The 27,099-nt window shown below is 37.4% G+C and overlaps 1 protein-coding gene and 1 pseudogene across 1 annotated transcript in view; both read right to left on the bottom strand.

The window, feature by feature from the left end:
- ZSWIM5 (zinc finger SWIM-type containing 5) overlaps window positions 1-27,099 on the bottom strand; it is a 147,364-nt gene that overhangs the window by 71,829 nt on the left and 48,436 nt on the right. The gene's annotated exons all lie outside the window — the stretch shown is intronic.
- LOC106700766 (small ribosomal subunit protein uS8-like) lies at window positions 23,465-23,855 on the bottom strand (annotated as a pseudogene).

Here is a 27,099-nt window from a genome sequence, read left to right as displayed (position 1 = left end):
CCAGCTCTCACAACTGTACGTGACCACTGGGAAGACCATGGCCTTAACTATATTGACCTTTGTTGGCAAAGTAATATCTCTGCTTTTCAACACCCTGTCTAGGTTTGTCATAGCTTTCCTGCCAAGAAGCAAATGTCTTCTTGGCTACTTTCATGGCTACTGTCACCATTTGCAGTCACCATCTGCAGTACTAGTTTTTATGTGGAATAAGTTTTCAATTCATTTGAGTAAACACCTAGGAAAACAATTGCTGGATTGTATGGTAAAACTATGTTTTGCTTTGTAAAAAATTTTCCAAAATTGTTGGAAATGAATTCCTACAGTCAGTGAATGTGAGTTCCTGTTGCTCCACATGCTAGTCAGCATTTGGTGTTGTCAGTGTTTAGGATTTTAGCCATTCTAATATGTGTTAGTTGCTCAGCCGTGTCTGATTCTTTGCAACTCCATGTACTAGGCTCCTCTATCCATGGGGTTCTCAAGATAAGAATACTGGAGTGGGTTGCCATTTCCTTCTCCGGGGGATCTTCCCAACCCTGGGATCAAACCTGGGTCTCCTGCATTGTGGGCAGATTCTTTACCATCTGACCCACCTGGGAAGGCCTGTTCTAATATGTATGTAGTAGTAACCCGTTGTTTTAATTTACAGTTCCCTACTGAACTGAATGACATATGATGTTGAGCATCTTTTCATATGCTTATTTACCATCTGGCTCTCTCAATGCAGGTGGATTCTTTAAAGAATTCTTTAAATTTAAATTCTATAGATTCTTTAAATATTTTATAGAACTTTTATAATTAATAATGTAATATAATAAATTAATTTAAATTATTTAAAGATTCTTTACAAAGAATCTGCCTGCAATATGGGAGACCTGGGTTTGATCCCTTGGTTTCTTGAGAAGATCCCCTCAAGAAGAGAAAGGCTACCCACCCACTCCAGTATTCTGGCCTGGAGAATTCCACGGACTATATAGTACATGGGGTCACAAAGAGATGGACATGACTGAGCAACTGTCACTTCACATTTTTTGGATAATTGTCTGTTATCAGGTATATCATTTGCAAATATTTTCTCCAAGTCTGTAGCTTGTCTATTCATTCTCTTAACAGTGTCCTTCACAAAACAGAAGATTTTAATTTAAGGTAATCCATCATATCAATTTTTTTCTTTCATAGATCACACTTTGGGTGTTACAACTAAAACTCACTGCCAGACTCAAGATTTTTTCCCCTATGTAACTTGTAGAAGTTATATAGTTTTGCATTTTACATTTAAGTTTATGATCCATTTTGGGTTAGTTTTTGTGAAAGGTGTAAATTCATTGTCTATATCCATTTCTTTCATGTGAATGTCCAGTTCTTCCAGCACCAATTAGTTGAAAAGACTATCTTTTTTTTCTATTTGCTCTTTTGTCAAAGTTCAGTTGACTATATTTCTGTGAGTGTACTTTTGAGTTCCCTACTCTGTTCCATTAATCTGTCTATTCTTTTGCCAAAATAAAACTGTCTTGACTATTATAGCTTTATGCTGCTGCTGCTAAGTCACTTCAGTCGTTTCCGACTCTGTGTGACCCCATAGATGGCAGCCCACCAGGCTCCGCCATCCCTGGGATTCTCCAGGCAAGAACACTGGAGTGGGTTGCCATTTCCTTCTCCAATGCATGAAAGTGAAACATGAAAGTGAAGTTGCTCAGTCGTGTCCGACTCTTAGCGACCCCATGGACCGCAGCCTACCAGAGGTATATCTTAAAAGTCAGGTACTCTCAGTTCTTTAACTTTGATCAACCTCGAAAAGATTTCTGGATCTTTTGCCTTTCCTCATAAACTTTAGAAACAGTTTGTCAATATCCACAAAGCAATTTGCTGGTATTTTGACTGGGATTGTACTGAATCTAGACAGAGATCTTAACTATATTGAGTCTTAACTCTATTTGTGTGGGTGTGTATGTGTGCATGCACGTGTGTTAGTCACTCAGTTGTGTCTGACTCTTTGTGACCCCATAGACTGTAGCCTGCCAGGCTCCTCTGAACCACCAGGGAAGCCCTAACTATAGTTAGAGTTTTCTTATCCATGAACATGAAATATCTCTTCATTTATTTAGTCCTTCTTTGATTTCCTTCTTTAGAGTTTTGTAATTTTCCTCATATAGGTCTTATACATATTTTCTTAGATTTATTTCTAAGTCTGTCTGTCTTTCTTTACTTCCTTCTTGTCTGATATAAACAGTGTTTTATTTTTCATTTCAATCTAACTACTCATTGCTGGTCTAGAGGAAAGAAACTGACTTTTGTATATTAACCTTGTTTTCTTCAATATTGCTCTAATCATATTTTTCACAAAAGTGCAAAAGCAATTCAATAGAGGAAAGAAAGTCTTTTTAACAAAAAAATACATTTGGATATCCTCAGCCAAAAAATAATAATAATAAACTTAAACCTCACACATTAAAAATTAACTCAAAATGGTAAAATGGATCATGAACTTTAAATGCAGAATGCAAAACTATAAAATGTTTAGAAAAAAAATAAAATCTTCAGGATTGATAGCTAGGCAAAGAGTTCTTAGGACAATCCATAAAACAAAAAATTGTAAACTGGACTTAATAAAAATTATAACCTTTTGCTCTATGAAAGGACTTGTTAATAGGATAAAAAGACAAGCTACAGATTAGGAGAAAATATTGCAAATGATAAAGCCAAAAAAGGACTAGTATTTAGAATATATTCTTAAAACTCAACTGTTAAAAAAATCCAAATAACAAATGGGAAAAAGACGTGAACATATATTTCACCAAAAAGGACAAATAAGGACATGAAAAGATGTTCAACATCATATGCTATAAGAGAAATGCAAATGAAAAATGCTATGAGATATCTCTATATACTTCATCAGACTGGATTAAAAAAATTAGCAACATCACCAAATGCTGGTGAGGATGTGGAGAAAATGGATCACTCATTAAGTTGTTGGTGGGACTGCAAAATGGTACAGCATGCTAGAAAACAGTTTGGTAGTTTCTCTAAAAACTAAACATGCAACCACCATGTTAAGCATGATCCAGCAATTGCACTCCTAGGCATTTATCCTAGGGAAATAAAAACTTATGTTCTCCAGTAATCTTGACTGGAAAATTCTATGGACAGAGGAGCCTGGTGGGCTATTGTCCATGGTGTCACAAAGAGTCAGACACAACTGAGTGACTAAACAACAACAGTAACAACTGGGTTTTACAATATGAAAAACAGGGTATCAGTATTACATGCTCAGCAGGCGACAGTGTGGGGAACTGCTGTGGTTATCTTGAGGAAGATAAGTACTGCATGAAGGCACTACACTTCCAAAGATTAAGAATCATTCTGCCTGCTAAACAAAATATATTCTGAAGGCTGTTGGTTTTGTAATCCTACATCTGGATTTTTGGGGGGGGGGGTTCTGTTACTTCAAAATTAAAAGAGAAGCATTAAACAATAAAACAAGATACAGTGAAATCTACTTATTGTAAATTCCATCTATATATAAAGTATTCTATTGGTAGCTATCTTTTTCTAGCAGAATGAGTAGCATTTTCTTGTGTGCTGTGTGTGTGCTTATTCGCTCAGTCATGTCCAACTCTTGTGACCCCATAGACTGTAATCTGCTAGGCTCCTCTGTCCATGGGATTCTCCAAGCAAGAATACTGGAGTGGGTTGCCATTTCCTTCTCCAGGTGATCTTCCTGACCCAGGAATCGAACCCAGGTCTCCTGCATTGCAGGTAGACTCTTTACTGACCGAGCCACAAGGGAAGTATTTTCTTGATGATATTTTTTATTTTTATTTTTTAAATGGCTAATACAGTTATGAATAGGATTTGCATGTTTCAGTTTTTGTTCTTTTGTCATAAAACGAGATAAAAATTATTTTAGCTGTAACCTAAAAACGTCTGAAAAATGGCAGGTGTTAACTTAAAAGCAGCATATACTAATTTATTTTGTTGTATAATGCTGATCTCTTAGGGAAATTTGATAAGCTTCCTTTTGTCCTAACTTAGAAAAGTATATGTCAGAGTTCTGGAATATGTCTAATTTCTTCAGTGAATTTTATCTGCTTAAGTAGGTTTGTAACACATAAAGCAAATAAGAATGTGCATAACTATAGTGAACAATACAATTTTGTTCATATTATCTGATGTTTGCTAAAAGAGAAATAAAAGGTGAATGGATTAAATGAAAAAAAAAATCTTATGTTCACACAAAAACCTGTACATGATGTTCAAAGAAGTTTTATTCCTAATAGCTAGGAACTGGAAATAATTCAGATATCTTTGAATGGAGAGTTAAACATAAGTATATTTATCCATACCATATGGCATCCACACCATGTTTGGCATGCATATCCATACTGTGGAACACAATGCAACAATAATTTCAGTAATAATACATGCAACAAACAACTTTGATGAATTTTCATAGAATTATGTTGAGTAAATTATGCTGAGTTATATATTGTGTTATTCCTTTTATATAACATTCCTGAAATAATAAAATTAAAGGAACAGAGAACAGATCAGTGGTTGCCAGGGATTAAGGATGTTACTTGGAGAGGGATATCGGAAAGAAATGTGTGGCTATAAAAGGACAATACCTGAGATCCTTGTGGTAATAGAAATGCTTTGAATTTTGACTGTATCAATATCAGTCTCCTGGTTGTGATATTGTAGAACTGTCTGCAAGGTTTACTACTAGGGGAAATTAGGTAAAGGACACAGGGATTTTTCTGTATTATTTTTTTTACAAGTGTATGCCAATTTACAATTATCTCAAAATAAAAAGTTTCATTAAAAACATATAATGCTTACAAAGTGAGTAATATATGATATTTCTGACTTTGAGAAAGAACTGAGGAGTTCAGTAGGTAAGACAAGTATTCTCATTAAAAAATCACAAAGCATGATGATAATAATAATAGCTACATCCATTTACTATGCACCAGACACTGTCATAAGCTGTTTACATATACTACCTCATTTTGTTTTCATATCAACCCTATGAAGTATTATGATTATAATTATTTTATGGATGAACAAACTGAAGTATAAAGATATTTGGTGAATTATACAAGGTAACACAACTTGCAGCTAACAAGTGCTACAAGAGCTATATACAATGTATGGTGCTAACACAGAGACTGGAGTGACCCACTATATCCAAGGAGACAACGGTTGACACAGAAAGTTTCACAGAACTGAATTTTGATGGATATTAAGGCATTTATATGGAATTCTAACAAAGGAATCAACATACATAAGTTTCAGTGATGTAAAATAAGAAGATGCCACTGAGGAAAAATCATTTAGTTTTCCTGGCTCTTAGTTTTCTTCCTCATAAAATAAATAGTTGAGACTGTGTTATAGTCCCTTCTAGCTCATACCGTCTATGATTCTATGCTGCTAGTGTACGAAGTTAAATTACTGGGGCCCTGGAGGTACAGTCCTTGTCTCTATGCAATACTAATTTATGGGAAATGTGTCACTGTGCCCAAGAAACAAGGATATAGCTATTATCAATTATAGATTAAATACCACTGTGACACAAGTTTAAAAGGCTTTGGAGGTGGCTGGAGAAACCAAACCACCATTTATAATATTGTTTCTATGGGAAAATAACTTTCAAACTAAATACGGCATATAAAGCAGTTGCTTAAAAATTGTGCATGTTCTATTCAAACATATTCTAAAATGTCTGTTCAGAAGAAAAGAAAGAGATGGGTCCTTTAAAAAAATTAGAATCAGGCTTGGAAGGAGCTGCAGGTCTTAGAGAAAAGTTAATGAATAATCTTTTGTGTTTGATGCCAATTAGCTTTTATAACAGTTCCAGCCTTCAAAGGACAGGAAGCGGCAGAGAATTCAAAAGAGAATTCGAGACTGGAAAAAAGTGGCAAAGGGTAATCTCAGGAAAACAGTGCATATGTAAGCAAAATCATTTCCTTTCTTTTTGGTTCAAAGTGGAAACGAGCAGGATGCTGCAAGATGAGGGGAAGCAAGCAAAACCTGAGTTAGGGTAGCAGAAAAGAAACAGCCTCTAGGGGGACCCTGCAATATAACAACTAAGAGCAGTACTTTTTCTTAGCTCTTCATCCCTGTGAGTGAAAAGAAAAGTAAGACTTCTTATTAAACCAGAGTAAAGCCAAGGTTAAGTCACAAGAGTGAAAGTTTTCTGATGATGAAGTGTATGCTGAGATGTTTTATTCAACTGTGCTCCGAATATTGTATGTTTTAAATAGAAGCCCTAGGTTTATACTGATTAGTCCACATTAGTTATTTACATCTATAATTTAGGACACTTTTCTAAACTTGAAATCCTTATAGTCAACTGCCTACTTGATGTCATCACTTTGATGGCTCACAGGTATACCATACTTCATAAATCTGCCTTCTTCTGGGCCTCCCACATAGCGCGGTGGTGAAGAATCCACCTGCCGATGCAGGAGACACCAGAGACGCATGCTCGATCCATGGGTCAGGAAGATCCCCAGGAGAAGGAAACTGGCAACCCACTCCAGCATTCTTGCTTGGAAAATTCCATGGACTGAGGACCCTGGTGGGCTACAGTCCATGGGGTTTCAGAGTCGGACACGACTGAGAGGCTGAGCTCACAGTGCCTTCTTCTACCCCTAACTCCTGGCATAGCTTCCCTCCAAGTCGGACATGACTGAAGCAACTTAGCATGCACACACACATATGTATACTTGTATACATATATGACACTGAATCACTTTGCTGTATACCTGAAACTACCACAACATGGCAAATCAACTATAATTCAATAAAAATAACAGTAATAAAATAAAAATACATGAAAATTATGACGGGGGTATTATATAAGGGTCTACAGAGCCCTGTTTTACATGAATAATACACAGAGGGAAGTTCAGTTAGAATATTTCTTTAAATGCTGTATTGGGATCTTTTAAAGTTCAAACACTCTATAAGAGAAATTTCTAAGTAAACGTTAGCATTTTTAAAGATCTACTTTTAATAAGTTTGAAACTAGCCATATTTTTAAAGGAAGAACATTTTAAGCAGTAACAGTATTAGCAAAAGGCAAAACAAATTATCTATATAATATAAACTGTTTCATCGAGGTGGGCAAAGCTTCATTATGACATTAGTGCTTTTGTGAGTTTCTCCCTTGATAGTAAGATACTATCAAATGAAATAGTCTATCAGATAGGTTTATGTAAAACTCCTAGGCAGATAATAGAGGAATAAGAGAAACCTTTTACCAATACCTTCAGCTAAAGTAGTACACAGAGAGGATGAAAAGAAAAATCAAAATTCCATTTATTGGCAATATGTAAAAGTTATCATATTATAAATTATCATATTTAACTCCTTAAATCCATGCCATTTTTATTTCAGAAACAGTATGACATTGGTATTTTCTAACTATAAAAATAAAGGATATATGATGAATATCATTGATGTCTTCCTTTACTAATCTGAAATGCCAATCTCTTCTTTCTATAATAAACAATCTAGGCAATAAGTATTAAAGCAGCAAATACTGAAAACCACTAGCAATTTTTAAAATTAGTTTGTCATTAGTTTCAATATTTTTACTTCTGAACACAATTGCTCACCAGAAAAAACTGCTATCTTTTTTATTTTCATCTCATCTCTTTTCCTGCCCAACTCTTTTGTAGGTATAAAATAAGAAAAGAGTAATCAACAGAAGGGAGGCAAAAGGAAATTAGAAACAAATTACCTGGATAATCCATACACTGAATGATCATTCCATGAATGCATAATTAAGAACTACCTGTGAAACACATCATCTTTATACTAAAAAATTCTCGTTACTCTCATTTGTCTCTTTAAAAATTTAAAATTTTTTTAAATTTAAAATCAAATATAGTTGATTTACAATATTGTGTTAATTTCTGCTGTATAGCAAATTGGTTCAGTTTTATATATAAAACTGATATATATATGTAAAATAATATACATATATTCTTTTTCAAATTCTTTTCCAATTACTCTAATTTTAATGGATATTTTTTGAGCCAACAATGACTAACCTCTACTATACTGACTTTTTTGCTAATTTGTGTTGAATTTGGTGCACTATATTTGCTTAAAATTAAAATAAAGTATGCCTCACATACTTCAGACTCTTGATGAGGGTGAAGGAGGAAAGTGAAAGAGCCAGCTTAAAACTAAATATTAAAAAACTAAGATCATGGCATCTGGCCCCATTATTTCATTGCAAAGAGAGGGGGAAAGGGGCTTCCCTGTGGCTCAGCTGGTAAATAATCTGCTTGCAACGTGGGAGACCTGGGTTCAATCCCTGGGATGGGAAGATCCCCTGGAGAAGGGAAAGGCTACCCACTCCAGTATTATGGCCTGGAGAATTCCATGGACTGTATGTAGTCCATGGGTCACAAAGAGCTGGACATGACCGAGCAACTTTCATTTTCACTTTCAAAGGGGGAAAAGGTGGAAGTAGTGACAGATTTCCTCTTCTTGGGCTCTAAAATCACTGCATATGGTGACTGCAGCCATGAAATCAGAAGACACTTGCTTCTTGGCAGGAAAGCTATAACAAACCTAGACAGCGTGCTGAAAAGCAGAGACTGTGCTTTAAGGTTCCTCCAAGCCTTTTCATGGCTTGATAGTTCATTTCATTTTTATGCTGAGTAATATTCCAATGTTTAGATGTACCAAAGTTTATTTATCCACTCACCTTCTGAAGGACATCTTGGTCACTTCCAAAATTTGGCAAACATGAAAAAAACTGCTATGAGCATTCCTGTACTAGTTTTTGTTGTTGTTCAGTCGCCCAGTTGTGTTCAACTCTTTGCGACTCCATGGACTGCAGCACACCAGGCCTCTCTGTCCCTTACCATCTCCCAAAGTTTGCCAAGTTCATTTTCGTTGCATCAGTGATGCCGTCCAGCCTTCTCATCCTCTGATGCCCTCTTCTCCTTCTCCCTCAATCTTTCCCAGCATCAGGGTCTTTTCTAATGAGTCGGCTCTTCACACCAGGTGGCCAAAGTATTGGAGCTTCAGCTTCAGCATCACTCCTTCCAATGAATCTTCAGGACTGATTTCCTTTAGGATTGCTGGTTTGATCTCCTTACTGTCCAAGGGACTCTCAAGATCTTCTTCAGCACCACAGTTTGAAAGCATCAATTCTTCAGTGCTCAGACTTCTTTATGGTCCCAACTCTCACATCTATACATGACTAATGGAAAACCACAGCTTTGACTATTAAGATCTTTGTCGGCAAAGTAATGTCTCTGCTTTTTAATATGTTGTCTAGGATGGTCATAGCTTTTCTTCCAAGGAGCAAGTGTCTTTTAATATCGTGGCTGCAATCACCATCTGCAGTGATTTTGGACCCCAAGAAAATGAAGTCTACCACTGTTTCCAATGTTTCCCCAACTATTAGCTATGAAGTGATGAGACCAGCTGCCATGATCTTTGTTTTCTGAATGTTGAGTTTTAAGCCAGCTTTTTTCATTCTCCTCTTTCACTTTCATCAAGAGGCTCTTTAGTTCCTCTTCACTTTCTGCCATAATGGTAGTGTCATCTGCATATATGAGGTTATTGATATTTCTCCAGGCAATCTTGATTCCAGCTTGTGCTTCATCCAGTCCAGCATTTCTCATGATGTACTCTGTACAGAAGTTAAATAAGCAGGGTGACAATTATTCAGCCTTGACATACTGCTTTTCCAATTTGGAACCAGTCTGTTGTTCCATGTCCAGTTCTAACTGTTGCTTCTTTACTTATATACAGGTTTCGTAGGAGGTAAGCAAAATGGTCTGGTATTCCCATCTCTTTCAGAATTTTCCACAATTTGTTGCTTTCCACACTGTCAAAGGCTTTAGCATAGTCAATGAAGCAGATGTTTTTCTGGAATTCTCTTGCTTTTTCTATCAACAGATGTTTGCAATTTGATCTCTGGTTCCTCTGCCTTTTCTAAATCCAGCTTGCACATCTGGAAGTTCTCAGTTCATGTACTATTGAAGCCTATCTTGAAGGATTTTGAGCATTACCTTGCTAGCATGTGAAATGAATGCAATTGTGGAGTAGTTTGAACATTCTTTGGCATTGCCCTTCTTTGGGGCTGGAATGAAAACTGACCTTTTCCAGTCCTGTGGCCACTGCTGAGTTTTCCAAATTTGCTGGCATATTGAGTGCAGCACATTTAACAGATCATTGTTTAGGATTTGAAATGGCTCAGCTGGAATTCCACCACCTCCACTAGCTTTGTTCGTAATGATGCTTCCCACTTGACTCCAGGATGTCTGGCTCTAGATGAGTGATCACACCATTGTGGTTATCTGGGTCATTAAGATCTTTTTTGTATAGTTGTTCTGCGTATCCTTGTCACCTCTTCTTAGTATCTTCTGCTTATGTTAGGTCTACATTTCTGTTCTTTATTGTGCCCATCTTTGCATGAGATGTTCCCTTGGTATCTCTAATTTTCTTGAAGATTTCTGAACATAAACCCCATGATACGAAACATCTATAAGGTTACTGATGTCAGCATTATTTCTAATATCAAAAGAATGGAGATATCCCTTGTGTCCAGCCACAGATGTGGAACATAGTTTTCCAAATTCTTCCCATGTGTTTTTCTCAATGTGCCTATGTCACTCCTCCATCAAGAGGCATCCAATTCTGTTTCCCTTTAGATCTGCGAAGGCCTCATGACTTGCTTTAACCAACCAAAAGCAGTAGCAGTGACTGTGCCAGTTTTAGGGCTGGCCTAGAAAAAATGATGTCACAGTGGCAACAAGCACATATAGCACCTAGGTTTTTGTTTCTAAAAACCATTACCACTGAAAGTAACCATTCCACGGTGAATTTCAGGTCTAGGCAGGGAAGGTATCAATTTTTTTCTGGGCCATTCTACATTGCCTGAAATCAAGGATGCACTCCAAGGAAAAGTATGTTAAAAGGAGACAAGAAGAAGCTGGAAAGGACTTCCACTAGCCAAATAAATAACAGTTTGAGTATCAAAAAGAAAAATGACTATGACCATAAAATATTTTTAAAAACCTATGTGTCCATAGAGATACTTCAAAAAAAAAAAAAAAAAAAAAAAAAGAAAAAAAAAAAAAAAAACCTCATTTGCCACCATTGGAGGTAACTTTTTATTACTTAAAGTCTTTATCTGAACTTTTCAGCTAAAGAGGAAAAAATTAGCACTAACAATGATGTTTTAGTAGGAACTATCTAGCACTTCTCAGGAAACACTCTCTTTGAAGAATGCTAGCTGATAAATATAAAAGGAATGATGGACTAAGAAAAAATAACTTTTCCATAATCCACAATGAAACGATTATGGCAATTGTTTATATCTGGTTAATACTCTAAATATATTAAGAACTCAAACAACTCAAGAGCAACAAATCAATTCGATTTAAAAATGGGCAAGGGCTCTGAATATACATTTTCCCAAAGACATACAAATAGACAACAGGTACATGAAGTAGTGCTCAGTATCACTAATCATCAGGGAAATACACATAAAAACCACAATGAGATATGACTTTCACCTGTTTAGAATGGTTATTATCAAACAGACAGGAAATAACAAGTGCTGGTGAGGATGGAGAGAAAAAGGAACTTTTGTATACTACTGGTGGGAATATAAGTTGGTATAGTCACCTATGGAAATAGTAGAGAAGTTTCTCGAAAAGTTAAAAATAGAACTACCATATGATTCAGCAATTCTACTTCTGGGTATACATACAAAATAGATGAAACCACTATTTCAAAGATAGGTCCAATGTTTACTGTAGCACTACTCACAATAGCCAACACACTAACATGACTGTCTGTTAATAGATGAATGGATAAAGATGTGAGATACACACCCACACACACCACACATGGTGGCATATTATTCAGTCATAAAAGAAGGAAATTCTGCCATTTGTGACAATATGGATGGAGCTTGCAGGCATTATGCTAAGTAACTAACTCGGGGGGAAAAGAAACATTGTATGATTATATGTGGAATCTAAAAGAAACCAAACTCAAAGATACCAGACTGGTGGCTGCCTGGGGCAGGGTGTAGGGAAATGGATCATGATAGATTAAGTTAGAAATAAATAATAGAAACATAAGGAAAATTTCCAGTAGTTATGTATGGACGTGACAGTTGGACTATAAAGATGGCTGAGTGCCAAATAATTGATGCTTTTGTTTTTGTGTGTGTGTGAAATATGTTTTTATTTATTTATTTTACTTTACAATATTGTATTGGTTTTGCCATACATCAATATGAATCCGCCACAGGTATACATGTGTTTCCCATCCTGAACCCCCCACCCCTCCCCGCACAATGGAGTATTACGCAGCCATTAAAAAGAATTGATGCTTTTGAATTGTGGTGCTGAAGAAGACTCTTGAGAGTCCTTTGAACAGCAAAGACATCAAACCTGTCAACCCTAAAGTATTCATTGGAAGGACTGAGGCTGAAACTGAAGCTCCAATACTTTGACCACTTACTACAAAGAGCCAACTCATTGGAAAAGACTGAAGATGATGGGAAAGATTGAAGGCAAAAGGAGAAGAGGGCAGCAGAGGATGAGATGGCTAGACAGACAATTAATCTCTGACTCAATGGGCATGAGTTTGAGCAAATTTCAGGAGATAGTGAAGGACAGGGAAACCTGGCATGCTGCAGTCCATGGGGTCACAAACAGTCAGATACGACTTAGTGACTGAATAATAACAGCAAGGAAAATGTCCAATCTCTTGGCACGTTTGAAAATAGAAAAACAACACAGAAAAATCAATAAAGCCAAAAGCTGGTTCTCTGGTACTAAGGCCAAACAAAATCTGAGAAAGCAAGGAAGGCAGGAAGGTAAGAAAAAAGAAGACTTGATTATTTATATAGAAACTTCCAAAGAATTTACAAAAAAATTCCTAACACTAAGTACATTTAGCAAGGACTTGGATACAGGTATAAAAATCTTGGATACAGCATACAAAAATCAATTAGATTTCTTTATATCAGGAATGTACAAATGAAAATTAAAATTTTTTTAAATATTCAATTTTAATAACTTGAAAAAAAGGAACGTTTTTGTAAACTCCTTGGGAGTTCCCATATAGACAAGCACGTCATTTTCTTTTTTCTTACCTTATTAAAAAGCAGAGACATTACTTTGCCAACAAAGGTCCGTCTAGTCAAGGCTATGATTTTTCCAATAGTCATGTATGGATGTGAGAGTTGGACTATAAAGAAAGCTGAGCACAGAAGAATTGATGCTTTTGAACTGTGGTGTTGGAGAAGACTCTTGAGAGTCCCTTGGACTACAAGGAGATCCAACCAGTCCATCCTAAAGGAGATCAGTCCTGGGTGTTCGTTGGAAGGACTGATGTTAAAGCTGAAACTCCAATACTTTGGCCACCTGATGCAAAGAGCTGACTTACTGGAAAAGACCCTGATGCTGGGAAAGATTGAGGGCAGGAGGAAAAGGGGACAAGAGAGGATGAGATGGTTGGACAGCATCACTGACTCAATGGACATGGGTTTGGGTGGACTCTGGGAGTTGGTGATGGGCAGGGAGGCCTGGTGTGCTGCAGTTCATGGGGTGGAAAAGAGTCGAACACGACTGAGCAACTTCCTTCCTTCCTTCCTTCCTTTCTCTGATTTTGTTTGGCCTTAATACCAGAGAACCAGCTTTTGGCTTTACTGATTTTTTTCTATTTGTTTTTCTATTTTCAAACTTGCCAAAAGAGAAAATTTTCCTTGTTTTTAAAAAATATCCAATTATAACAACTTTAAAATAGGTGTATAAGCCTAACAAAACATTTACAGAATCTGTATGCTGAAAATTATGAAGAGTGATGAAAGAAATCCAGGAAAATGTAAATAAATAGAGATATTGTGTTTATAGATTAAATATGCAACAAAGTAAAGATTTCAATTTTTCCAAATCCGATATATAGGCTTGCTGTTGCTCTTTGTTTAACTGCTGAGTCGTGGTCAACTCTGTGATCCCATGGACTGTAGCCCGTCAGGCTCCTCTGTCCTCCTCCTCCTCCTACTTTTGCAGGCAAGAATACTGGAATGGGTTGCCATTTCCTTCTCCAGGGCATCTTCCAGACACAGGGACTGAACCCAGGTATCCTGCTTTGGTAAAGACAGATTCTTTACCAAAAGACAGATTCTTTATCACTTTACTAAAGTGGTAAAGACAGACTCTTTACCACTGAGCCACCAAAAAAATTCTTTTGTTGATATTTTGACTTGTATTATATAGGCTTGTATATATAGGCTATATAGGCTTAATATAATACAAGTCAAAATATCAGCAAAAACTTTTAAAATATATATATTGATTCTAAAAGGAACTGGAATAGTTTAAAATAATTCTAAAAGATAAGAATAAAGTTAGAAGAATCACAATGATTTCAAGACTTACTATAAAGCTATACTAATAAAGATTGTGTGATAACAGTAAAAGGATTGACACATAAATCAATGAAAGAGAACAGAGTCTTGAAATAGACTTATGCAAATATTACCAACTGATTTTTGGTGAAGATTTAAAAGTATTTTGTGGATAAAGACAGTCTTTTCAACATACAGGGTTGGACACGGAACATCTATATGCAAAAAAAAAAAAAGTAATCTAAATATCATATTTTGTATAGAATTAACTCAAAATGGATTACAGACTGAAAGGAAAAATGTAAAAATAGAATATGTTTAGAATAAGACATAGCAGAAGATCTTTGTGACCTGGGGTTAGGCAAAGGCTTTTTTTTTTCCCCAACTCATTTCTTTACTCAAGTACAGTTGATTTACAATATTATGTTAGTTTCTTCTGTACAGCAAAGTGACTCAGTTATACACATATATACATTCTTTTTAATATTCTTTTCCATTATGGTTTATCCCAGGACGTTGAATATAGATCCCTGTGTTTACAGTAGGACCTTATTGCTCAGCCACTGTATATGAAGGAGTTTTTAGACATGTCAGCAAAAGCACAATCCACAAAAGAAAAAGCTGATAAGTTAGACTTCATTAATATTAAAAACCTTTGCTCTACCAGAGATACTGTTAAAAGGATGTAAAAAACAAGCAAGAGATTGGGAGGTGATATCTGCAAAGCATATATCCAATAAAGGACTTGTATCCAGAATACACAGCAAACTCTCAAAATTCAAATTAAGTAAACAAAGAGTCTAATTTAAAACTAGAAAAAAAAAAAGAAAATAAATAAATAAATAAAACTAGGCAAAAGATTTGGACACATCCCCAAAGAAAACATGTAAATGACAAGTAGGCACATGAAAAGATGTTCAACATCATTAGCCCTCAAAGAACTGCAAATTAAAACAATAACACTTCGATATATATTTATGAGAATGGAGAAAATCAAAATAATGACAAGATAAAACAACAAACAAAGACAAAACAAGAAAAAATTTTAAAATTGACAATACTAAGTGTTGGTGAGGATGCAGACTGGGACATTCATTCACTGAAGGCAGGAATGCAAAATGGTACAGGCATCCTGGAAGAGCACATGGCAGTTTCTTCAGTTCAGTTCAGTCACTCAGTCATGTCTGACTCTTTGCGACCCCATGAATAGGAGCATGCCAGGCCTCCCTGTCCATCACCAACTCCTGGAGTTCACTCAGACTCACATCCATCGAGTCGGTGATGCCATCCAGCCATCTCATCCTCTGTCGTCCCCTTCTCCTCCTGCCCCCAATCCCTCCCAGCATCAGAGTCTTTTCCAATGGGTCCACTCTTCGCATGAGGTGGCCAAAGTACTGAGTTTCAGCTTTAGAATCAGTTCTTCCAATGAATACCCAGGACTGGTCTCTTTTAGAATGGACTGGTTGGATCTCCTTGCAGTCCAAGGGACTCTCAAGAGTCTTCTCCAACACCATAGTTCAAAAGCATCAATTCTTAGGCACTCAGCTTTCTTCACAGTCCAACTCTCACGTCCATACATGACCACTGGAAAAACCATAGCCTTGACTAGATGGACCTTTGTTGGCAAAGTAATGTCTCTGCTTTTGAGTATGCTATCTAGGTTGGTCATAACTTTCCTTCCAAGCGTCTTTTAATTTCATGGCTGCAATCACCATCTGCAGTGATTTTGGAGCTCAAAATCTGGAGCCCAGAAAAATAGTCTGACACTGTTTCCACTGTTTCCCCATCTATTTCCCATGAAGTGATGGGACCAAATGCCATGATCTTAGTTTTCTGAATGTTGAGCTCTAAGTCAACTTTTTCACTCTCCTCTTTCACTTTCATCAAGAGGCTTTTTAGTTCCTCTTCACTTTCTGCCATAAGGGTAGTGTCATCTGCATATCTGAGGTTATTGATATTTCTCTAGGCAATCTTGATTCCAGCTTGTGCTTCTTCCAGCCCAGCGTTTCTCATGATGTACTCTGCATAGACGTTAAATAAGCAGGGTGACAATATACAGCCTTGATGTACTACTTTTCCTATTTGGAACCAGTCTGTTGTTCCATGTCCAGTTCTAACTGTTGCTTCCTGACCTGCATATAGGTTTCTCAAGAGGCAGGTCAGGTGGTCTGGTATTCCCATCTCTTTCAGAATTTTCCACAGTTTATTGTGATCCACACAGTCAAAGGCTTTGGCATAGTCAATAAAGCAGAAATAGATGTTTTTCTGGAACTCTCTTGCTTTTTCCATGATCCAGCGGACATTGGCAATTTGATCTCTGGTTCCTCTGCCTTTTCTAAAACCAGCTTGAACATCTGGAAGTTCACGGTTCACATATTGCTGAAGCCTGGCTTGGAGAATTTTGAGCATTAGTTTACTAGTGTGTGAGATGAGTGCAATTGTGCAGTAGTTTGAGCATTCTTTGGCATTGCCTTTCTTTGGGATTGGAATGAAAACTGACCGTTTCCAGTCCTGTGGCCACTGCTGAGTTTTCCAAATGTGCTGGCATATTGAGTGTAGCACTTTCAGAGCATCATCTTCCAGGATTTGAAATAGCTCAACTGGAATTCCATCACCTCCATTAGCTTCGTTCGTAGTGATACTTTCTAAGGCCCACTTGACTTCACATTCCAGGATGTCTGACTCTAGGTTAGTGATCACACCATCGTGATTATCTGGGTCGTGAAGATCTTTTTTGTTTCTTATAAACCCAGAAATCCCTCTCCTGGGATTTCTCCCTGGAGAATGAAAACTTTTGTTATACAAAACCTGATTATCAGTGTTTATAGCAGTTCTGTTCATAGTTGCCCAAAACAACTCAAACTGGAAAACAATTCAAAAGTCCTTTACACCAGGTGAATGGATAAACAATTTGTGGTACTTCCATACAAAGGATATTACTCAGCAATAAGAAGGAAGAAACAAAAGATACATGCAACAATTTAGAGGAATAGCAAAGGTATTATGCTGAGTAAAAGAAACCAGTCTGGAAAAGTTACATACTGTATAGTTCCATTCATATGACATTCTCTAAAAGATGAAATTATAATGATGGAGAACAGCAAAGGTTTCCAAGCGATAAAGGTCTGACTATAAAGAGATGACGTGAGGAAGATTTTCAGGGTGATAGAATTGTTCTGTATCCTGATTATGGTACTGATTACACAAATCTATACAGGTATATACATCTATGCTTGCCCCTTGGAAGAAAATCTGTGACACACCTAGACAGTGCATCAAAAAGCAGAAACATTACTTTGCCAACAAAGGTGCATCTAGTCAAAGCTATGGTTTTTCCAGTAGTCATGTATGGATGTTAGAGTTGGACTATAGAGAAAACTGAGTGCTGAAGAATTGATGCTTTGAACTGCAGTGTTGGAGAAGACTCTTGAGAGTCCCTTGGACTGCAGGGAGATCAAACCAGTCAATCCTTAAAAAATCAGCTCTGAATATTTATTGGAAGGACTGATGCTGAAGCTGAAACTCCAATACATTGGCGACCTGATATGAAGAACTGACTCTTCACATCAGGAAAGACCCTGCTGCTGGGAAAGACGGAAGGCAGGAGAAGGGGACAACAGAAGATGAGATGGTTGGATGGCATCACCAACTCAGTGGAAGTAAGTTCCAGGAGTTGGTTACGGACAGGGAAGCCTGGCGTGCTGTAGTCCATGGAGTTGCAAAGAGTCGGACACGACTGAGTGACTAAACTGAATTGATACATGTGTTAAAATTCATAGAACTGTACACATCAAAAGAAAAGAATAGTTTGGTTTTTTACAGTGTGATTTTTTAAAAAAACACTTTTCAAAGTTGAGGGACAAAAGAGAGGAAGAAGAGAGAAGAGCAACTGAACATCAAAGGAGAAATTTCAACTAAGAGAGCAGAGTATCTTGGAAACCTTGTGAAGAATATCAGTCAAAGATGAGGGCGTAATCTATATCAAATATTACTGATAATCAAGTTAGACAAGGACTAAGAAATGACAACTAGTAATGTAGAGGTCATCAGTGACTCTGATGAGAATACAATTGGAATAAGATGGTCAACACTGGCTGAAATGGGTTTAAGAAAAAAATGGGAGGAGGGAAATTAGAGTTAACAAGTACAGAGCATGGGAAAGAAATAGGACAATAGCTGACAGAAGTTAGTAGAGCTAAGAGAAGATAATTTTTTTAAGAATCAAGAAATAAAAGTATGTTTATATGCTGATGTGTGTGTGCTCAATTGCTTCATTTGTGTCTGACTCTGTGTGACCCCATGGACTGTAGCCCACCAGGCTCCTCTGTCCATGCAATTTTCCCAGCAAGAATACCAGAGTGGGTTGCCATGCCCTCCTCCAAGGGATCTTCCTGACCCAGGGACAGAACTCCCTTCTTCTGTGTCTCCTGCATCACAGGCAGGTTCTTAATCGCTGAGCCACCGGGGAAGTCCTTATAGGCTAATGTGAATATCCAGTAGAGAATGAAAAGTGGATGTGGTCCAAATTATTTTGCATACAGCTTTTTTTCAGCACTTACACTGTAACTAATTGTTTACACACACACACACATTCCATATGGTAAACATAAAGTCTGAAAACAGGAAAATATACCTTTCATCAAGGACTTCTTGGATCTTTTTTAATTGGAGTATAATTCCTTTGTACTTAGATCTTAAAAAATATATATAAGTATAAAATAAAAGTATCTATGTTTCTAGATCTTACAGACAACATACAAATACAGATGCAAATGTACATAGTCATGGTGATTACAAGTTCCTTGAGGATAACTATTATATCTTACTCATTTTTTTAGTCCTAGTCCCTATGAAAAGAGTCAGTATTCAATTAAAAATATTTGCTGAATGGATTTATAGTACATAATAAGTCAGTTAGACTTTTTTTTTTTTAAAGATTCAACTCTATGGGTACTCTATAACAAATCAACTTATTTTCCTATGAATATCCAACACAGCACAAAATAACTCCCTGATTTTCCTGATCAATCCTGACCCATATGACCCTTGGTCCTATGCCTGCAACCCACATTTTTTGTATTAACTCTGAACTTAGCCAAATTCTTCTGTTATCACTGCTAAAAAATATACTTTTATTATAAATGTTCCACGGTTTCCCTAATGTCCCAATGGGCACAAATGACAAGTTCTAAATAACAAATGATATCACTTTTAATAAAAAAGGAAAAACATTATCACCTTCAAAAAGGGCTAAATATTATACCTCAAAACTTAAATTTTGAAAGTGTGGAATCCTAATTCAAAACATAACTAGAATTCTACGTAGATTCCAGTTTAAATGAAATGTCATATTAATTTAAGAAACAATTTTCCCATATAAAACCCCCTCCAGTTACCACAAGGGAGAAAAATGTATATGTATACATACTGCAACTTGCCATGTTCACTAGAAAATGTACAATTATCACCATAAGAGAGGTTTCTGCTTTGCAGAATTCTACTGTGCATTCAAAAATAGTTCTAAGAAAAGTCTCTAATCTCTCCCATTGTTAGTCAAGTGGTTTATACATGCAAAAAAAAAAAATGAAAATCAGCTAGATGCATATACTATGGGAAGGGAAAAATGAGGAAAGAAATCACCTAAACAACTCTTACTTTTCTCCTTTCCAAAAATCCCTTATTATTACCCCCTTTCCTCATTCTTCCCTCCAAAAAGGAAAAAAAAGCCAGGATCCTTGCCAAACCCCACAAAAACCCTTAGGCCTCTCTCAAGCATGCAAATGTAATTTTCTACCCAGACAACACACTCTCTTTTTAATGAACTCCAAAAACAATCTGTGAATGCCCACAGAAGAGAAAAGAGGAAAATTGCAATGAAAGAAAATACAAACAGAGAGATGTGGGGGAGGGTCAAGATGGATATGGCAAGTCCAGAGTTTAAATAGACATAAAAGATAATGAAGGTGAAAGGACTGTAATCAAATAAAATGGTCTGCAGGCTGTCATTTCATACAAATTAGAGTCAGAGAAATATATGAATATTCACTTGAATAAACATCATTCATTATAGGAGTGGCCCTTCAAGTAAAAGGATCCCTGTCAAGGCCCAATGTGGCTGTCATTCTTTGTTCCATTTTGTAACTAAAAAACAAAAACAAAAATAACTGTGTAGAGATGAAAGAGAAAAAAATAATAATTTTTCATATGCACCCACCTCTGAAACAGTCAAGAGCAGGAGCAAATTTCTTCATGACACAGCCAAATAATATGTCAAAATTAGATATTCAAAGAATGTTAATAAATGACAAGAGACACTTCAGTCAGTCACATGATTCCGATCCCTGCAGATGCACATTATGATTCAGATTTGAATAGCAAACAGAGTAGGCCACAGGGCAGGGTGGGAGGACTTGAAGAAAGACACAATGCAAAAGGTCATCAAAATGAAAACTGTCTTCTTGCCTCAAAATTTGAAGAGAAGTTTTACTGGAAAAAAAAAAAAAACAGCTTTAAACCAATTGAGGCTGAAATAATTACAACATTTTATGATCTAACCTCTTAATGATGAATAGAATTCTTCTCCCTGCTTAAGGATCAAATTGGTTGGGCTCTACACTTGTCTGGCACCATGCTGTGGGCTATTTCCTTTAATATATAACCAATCAAAGACGTATTCAGGCTTTTGTGAGACCCAAAGCTTTGCTAACTGCATATCCTAGAGCATCATGAGGTTTTTCTAAAAGGAAGCAGACAAAGCGATATACAGTGATAGCCTCCCTTGGATAGGTGATATTCAGCAGACCCTTTCTCAAAGGTAGATAAGGAAACCTTTTATAATACACCAAATAGACAATTTTCCTTATAATATCTGTAGTACTTGTCTTATAATATTTATACTAATTTTTTTCCTCCCTTCAATTTATATCAACATACTTCAAGGTCACAGATGCTTAGGGGAGTGACAAAAGAAAACAAACTCTTCAAAATATTTAACTGTTAAAATACATAACAAAATACATAATTCACTGGAAAAGACTCTGATGCTGGGAAAGACTGAAGGCAGGAGGAGAAGGGGAAGACAGAGGATAAAATGGTTGGATAGCATCACTGACTCGATACACATGAGTTTGAGCAAGCCCAGGGAGTTGGTGATAGACAGGGAGGCCTGGCATGCTGCAGTCCATGGGGTCGCAAAGAATTGGACGCAACTGAGTCCTGGGTGTTCTTTGGAAGGAATGATGCTAAAGCTGAAACTCAGTACTTTGGCCACCTCATGCGAAGAGTTGACTCATCGGAAAAGACCCTGATGCTGGGAGGGATTGGGGGCAGGAGGAAAAGGGGACGACAGAGGATGAGATGGCTGGATGGCATCACCGACTCGATGGACATGAGTTTGAGTGAACTCCGGGAGATGGTGATGGACAGGGAGGCCTGGCGTGCTGCGATTCATGGGGTCACAAAGAGTCAGACATGACTGAGAAACTGAACTGAACTGAGCAACTGAACTGAACTGAATATTATATTGTATTGATACACCACAATTTATTAATTAGTTGGTGGACATTGAGTTGTTTCCACCTTTCAGCCATTATGAATAATACTGATATATAAACATTTTTGTACAAGTCTCTGGGTAGACATATATTTTCATTTCTCTTGGGTGTATGCTGAGGAGTGGAATTGCTGGTTCATATGGTAATTCTGTTTTCAACTTTTAGGGAACTGCCAAATTGTTTTCTATAGCTGCTCTAACATTTTATATTTCCAACAATGTACAGGGGTTCCTATTTTATCAGGTCCTCTCAGCACTTGTTATCATCCATTGTTTTGATTATAATCATCATAGTGGTATGAAGTGGTATTTCACTGTGGTTTTGATCTACATTTTATTAATGGTTGATGATGTTAAACATCTTTTTATGAGCTTATTGGTCATTTATATATCTTCTTTATGGTAGCTTTTCTATGATAGCCTAAAAGTTATTATATCAATTTGTGCTTTAACATGATTTATGTGGGAAAGTGAACAAAATACTGATTTGTAAAGAATGTTATAAATTTGAAACATATTTATTACAAAGATACATGTCATTTTTCAATATAAACAAATATTTAACTCTATTTTCTGTACTCTCATGTGAGTGCCCTGGATGATGCACTTGTTATAAATAAATGAAAGTAAGACTTAATTTGTACAATACTGTTTTTTATGTTCTTTCATTCTTAAAGTCTTGATTTAATTTGGTTACCTTAATATACTCTGTTAGGAAGGTTTTAAAAGGCTATATGATCAATCTCATATAGATATTGCTGTGTAGTATGTGCCAATATGTACAATTACTTTCACCAATAAATCATAAATTTAACAATAGTAGAGTGTTTATGTATACCTTGTATGGTCGTTCCATAAAGATTTAAGCTAAATTGTATATTCAGTTGATGACTTTTATCATTAAGCCTAATAAAGTAGTATTAGCTTTCAGTAAGTTCTTATAGATTATTGTGTTTTTAATAGTTGTTGTTCAGTCGCTGAATTGTGTCAGTTCTTCATATCAGGTGGCCAAAGTGTTGGAGCTTCAGATTCAGGATCAGTCCTTCTAATGAATATTCTGGACTGACTTCCTTTAGGATGGACTGGTTAGATCTCCTTGCAGTCCAAGGGACTCTCAAGGGTCTTCTCCAACACTACAGTTCAAAAACATCAATTCTTCAGTGCTCAGCTTTCCTTATGGCCTAATTCTCACATCCATACATGACTACTGGAAAAACCATAGCTTTGACTAGATGGACCTGTATCGGCAAAGTAACACCTCTGCTTTTTAATATACTGTCTAGGTTGGTCATAGCTTTTCTTCCAAGGAGCAAGCATCTTTTAATTTCATGGCTGCAGTGATTTTGGAGCCCAAGAAAATAAAGCTGGTCACTGTTTCCAATGTCACCCCATCTATTTGCCATGAAGTGATGGGACCAGATGCCATGATATTAGTTTTCTGAATGGTGAGTTTTAAGCCAGGTTTTTTCCTTTCCCCCTTCTGAGGCATTTTATTTGTATGTATTACATCCCTAGAAAAAGAATCCAAAGATTTTCCCTCCTGCATGTTTTCATCTTGCTTCTTCATTGTCCATGATGCCAGCTGAGGTTGTCAGTACAATGAAATCAAACTGATAGGATGGGAGCAGGTTATTCTGCCATTTTTCTAGATCTTTGAGTTGTACATCAAATATGGGGCTGATCACTCCACACTTATTTAGCCTGCCTGTGAGGTTCACAACAATATTCCCAGCTCTGTGATCATCAATGATTTCAAATTCGCTAATGTATCCATGATTCATCATCAGTTAGAAACCCAATGATGATTTTGGAGCACAGCGTAATAAGGACCTGGCATTTGCCTCTCTTTTCAGCATTCTTGATACTCTTGAGAGCATCAGCCAGGACATTCATGTGCACCATTCAGCACGGAAAGATGGCAGAAAGAGCTAAGCCAGCTTTTTCACTCTCCTCTTTCACTTTCATCAAGAGATTCTTCAGTTCCTCTTTGCTTTCTGCCATAAGGGTGGTGTTATCTGCATATGTGAGGTTATAGATATTTCTCCCAGCAATCTTGATTCCAGCTTGTGCTTCATCCATCCTGGCTTTTTGCATGATGTACTCTGCATAGAAGTTAAATAAGCAGGGTGACAATATATAGTCTTGACATACTCCTTTCTCAATTTGGAACCAGTCTGTTGTTCCATGTCCAGTTCTAACTGTTGCTTCTTGACCTGCATACAGATTTCTCAGAAGGCAGGTAAGATGGTCTGGTATTCCCATCTCTTTAAGAATTTTCAAATACACTACTGGAGAAGGGTGGAGAAATAACTCCAGAAAGAATGAAGAGATGGAGCCAAAGCGAAAACACCACCAACTCTTTGTGACCCCATGGAATGTACAGTTTGTGGAATTCTCCAGGCCAGAATACTGGAGTGGGTAGCTGTTCCCTTCTCCAGGGGATCTTCCCAACCCAAGGACTGAAGCCAGGTCTCCTGCATTGCAGACGGATTCTTTACCAGTTGAGACACCAGGGAACCCCAAGAATACTGGAATGGGTAGCCTATCCCTTCTCCAGCAGATCTTTCTGACCCAGGAATCTCCTGCATTGCAGACAGATTCTTTACCAACTGAGTTACTAGGGATGCCCAACATAATATTATTCAGCCATAAAAAGACAGAATGCTACAACTGGGATGAACCTTGAAAACGTTAAGAGAAAGAAACCAGACACAAAAGGTCACATATCGGAGAGAATGATCACAACAGGGAAATTAGGAGAAATATCTGAGTTTGTGGGAAATAACTGGCTACACACACACATTGAGTTTGGGGTGGAAGAGAGGCATCCAAACAAACACCTTTGTTTCTGTCTCTAAAATAATAACAACCATATTTATTGATTACTTGCAGTGAGCCAGACTCTACTAAATCTTTACATATGTTATTACAGCTGGTGTGATCTGCATTATAAAACCCAAAGTGAAAATGCAGTCTCTTATTCTCTAATTTAAATTTAAGGCAACCCAAGTCCTTATATGCTATATTCAGCAGAATATCACCCGTTCTCAGGCTTCCAAGGTGGCACAGTTGGTAAAGAATCTGCCTCCCAATCCAGGAGATCCAAGAGACACAACTTCAAACCCGAGAAGATCCCCTTGAAGAGGAAATGGCAACCCACTCCAGTATTCTTGCCTGAAAAATTACATAGATAGCAGAGCCTGGCAGGCTACAGTCTGCAAAGAGTTGGACACAATTGAGCATATACACATGCATGCATGCACACACCCTTTGCCATGTAATAGCTGAGTACAAGCATTTCCCTTTCCACTGTATTGTCTGAAAGCTTCAAAGATACACCTTCTATTTAGAATGAACAAACCCTGATTCCTACTTCTAATCCCAGAGGAATCTTGGTGACTGTAAGTTCAGTTCAGTCACTCAGTCGTGTCCAACTCTTTGCAACCCCATGGACTGCAGCATGCCAGGCCTCCCTGTCCATCACCAACCCCCAGAGTTTACCCAAACTCATGTCCATTGAGTTGGTGATGCCATCCAACCATCTCATCCTCTGTCGTCCCCTTCTCCTCCCACTTTCAATCCTTCCCAGCATCAGGGTCTTTTCAAATGAGTCAACTCTTCACATGAGGTGGCCAAAGTATTAGAGTTTCAGCTTTAGCATCAGTCCTTCCAAAGAAATCCCAGGACTGATCTCCTTTAGAATGGACTGTTTGGATCTCCTTGCAGTCCAAGGGACTCTCAAGAGTCTTCTCCAACACCACACTTCAAAAGCATCAATTCTTCGGTGCTCAGCCTTCTTCACAGTCCAACTCTCACATCCATACATGACCACAGGAAAAACCATAGCCTTGACTAGACGGACCTTTGTTGGCAAAGTAATGTCTCTGCTTTTTAATATGCTGTCTAGGTTGGTCATAACTTTTCTTCCAAGGAGCAAGCACCCTTTAATTTCATGGCTGCAGTCACCATGTGCAGTGATTTTGGAGCCCCCAAAAATAAAGTCTGTCACTGTTTTCACTGTTTCCCCATCTATTTGCCATGAAGTGATGAGACCAGATGCCATGATCTTAGTTTTCTGAATGTTGAGTTTTAAGCCAGCTTTTTCATTCTCCTCTTTCACTTTCATCAAGAGGTTCCTTAGTTCTTCTTCACTTTCTGCCACAAGTGTGGTGTCAGCTGCATATCTGAGGTTATTGATATTTCTCCCGGCAATCTTGATTCCAGCTTGTGTACAGCCTTGACTTACTTCTTTTCTGATTTGGAACCAGTCTGTTGTTCCATGTTCAGTTCTAACTGTTGCTTCTTGACCCGCATACAGATTTTTCAGGAGGCAGGTCAGGTGATCTGGTATTATCATCTCTTTCAGAATTTTCCACAGTTTGTTGTGATCCACACAGTCAAAGGCTTTGGCATAGTCAATAAAGCAGAAGTAGATGTTTTTCTGGAACTCTCTTGCTTTTTCGATGATCCAGGGGATGTTGGCAATTTGTTCTCTGGTTCCTCTGCCTTTTCTAAATCCAGCTGGAATATCTGGAAGTTCTCGGTTCACGTACTATTGAAGCTTGGCTTGGAGAATTTTGAGCATTATCTTACTAGCGTGCGAGATGAGTGCAATTGTGCAGGAGTTTGAGCATTATTTGACACTGCCTTTCTTTGGGACTGGAATGAAAACTGACCTTTTGCAGTCCTGTGGCCACTGCTGAGTTTTCCAAATTTGCTGGCATATTGAGTGCAGCACTTTCACAGTATCATATTTTAGGATTTGAAATAGCTCACCTGGAATTCCATCACCTCCACTAGCTTTGTTCATAGTGATGCTATCTAAGGCCCACTTGACTTTGCATTCCAGGATGTCTGGCTCTAGGTGAGTGATCACGCCATCGTGGTTATCTGGGTCATGAAGATCTTTTTTGTATAGTTCTTCTGTGTATTCTTGCCACCTCTTCTTAATATCTTCTGCTTCTGTTGGGTCCGTGCCATTTCTGTCCTTTATTGTGCCCAACTTTGCATGAAAATTTCTCTTGGTATCTCTAATTTTTTTGAAGAGATCGCTAGTCTTTCCCATTCTATTGTTTTCCTCTATTTCTTTGCATTGATCATTGAGGAAGGCTTTCTTATCTCTCCTCGCTATTCTCTGGAACTCTGC

The sequence above is a fragment of the Bos mutus genome, chromosome 3 (assembly GCF_027580195.1).
Source record: "Bos mutus isolate GX-2022 chromosome 3, NWIPB_WYAK_1.1, whole genome shotgun sequence".
NCBI lineage: Eukaryota > Metazoa > Chordata > Mammalia > Artiodactyla > Bovidae > Bos > Bos mutus.
The sequence above is the reverse complement of the archived record's forward strand: the minus strand, read 5'-3'. Positions and strand labels throughout refer to the sequence as shown.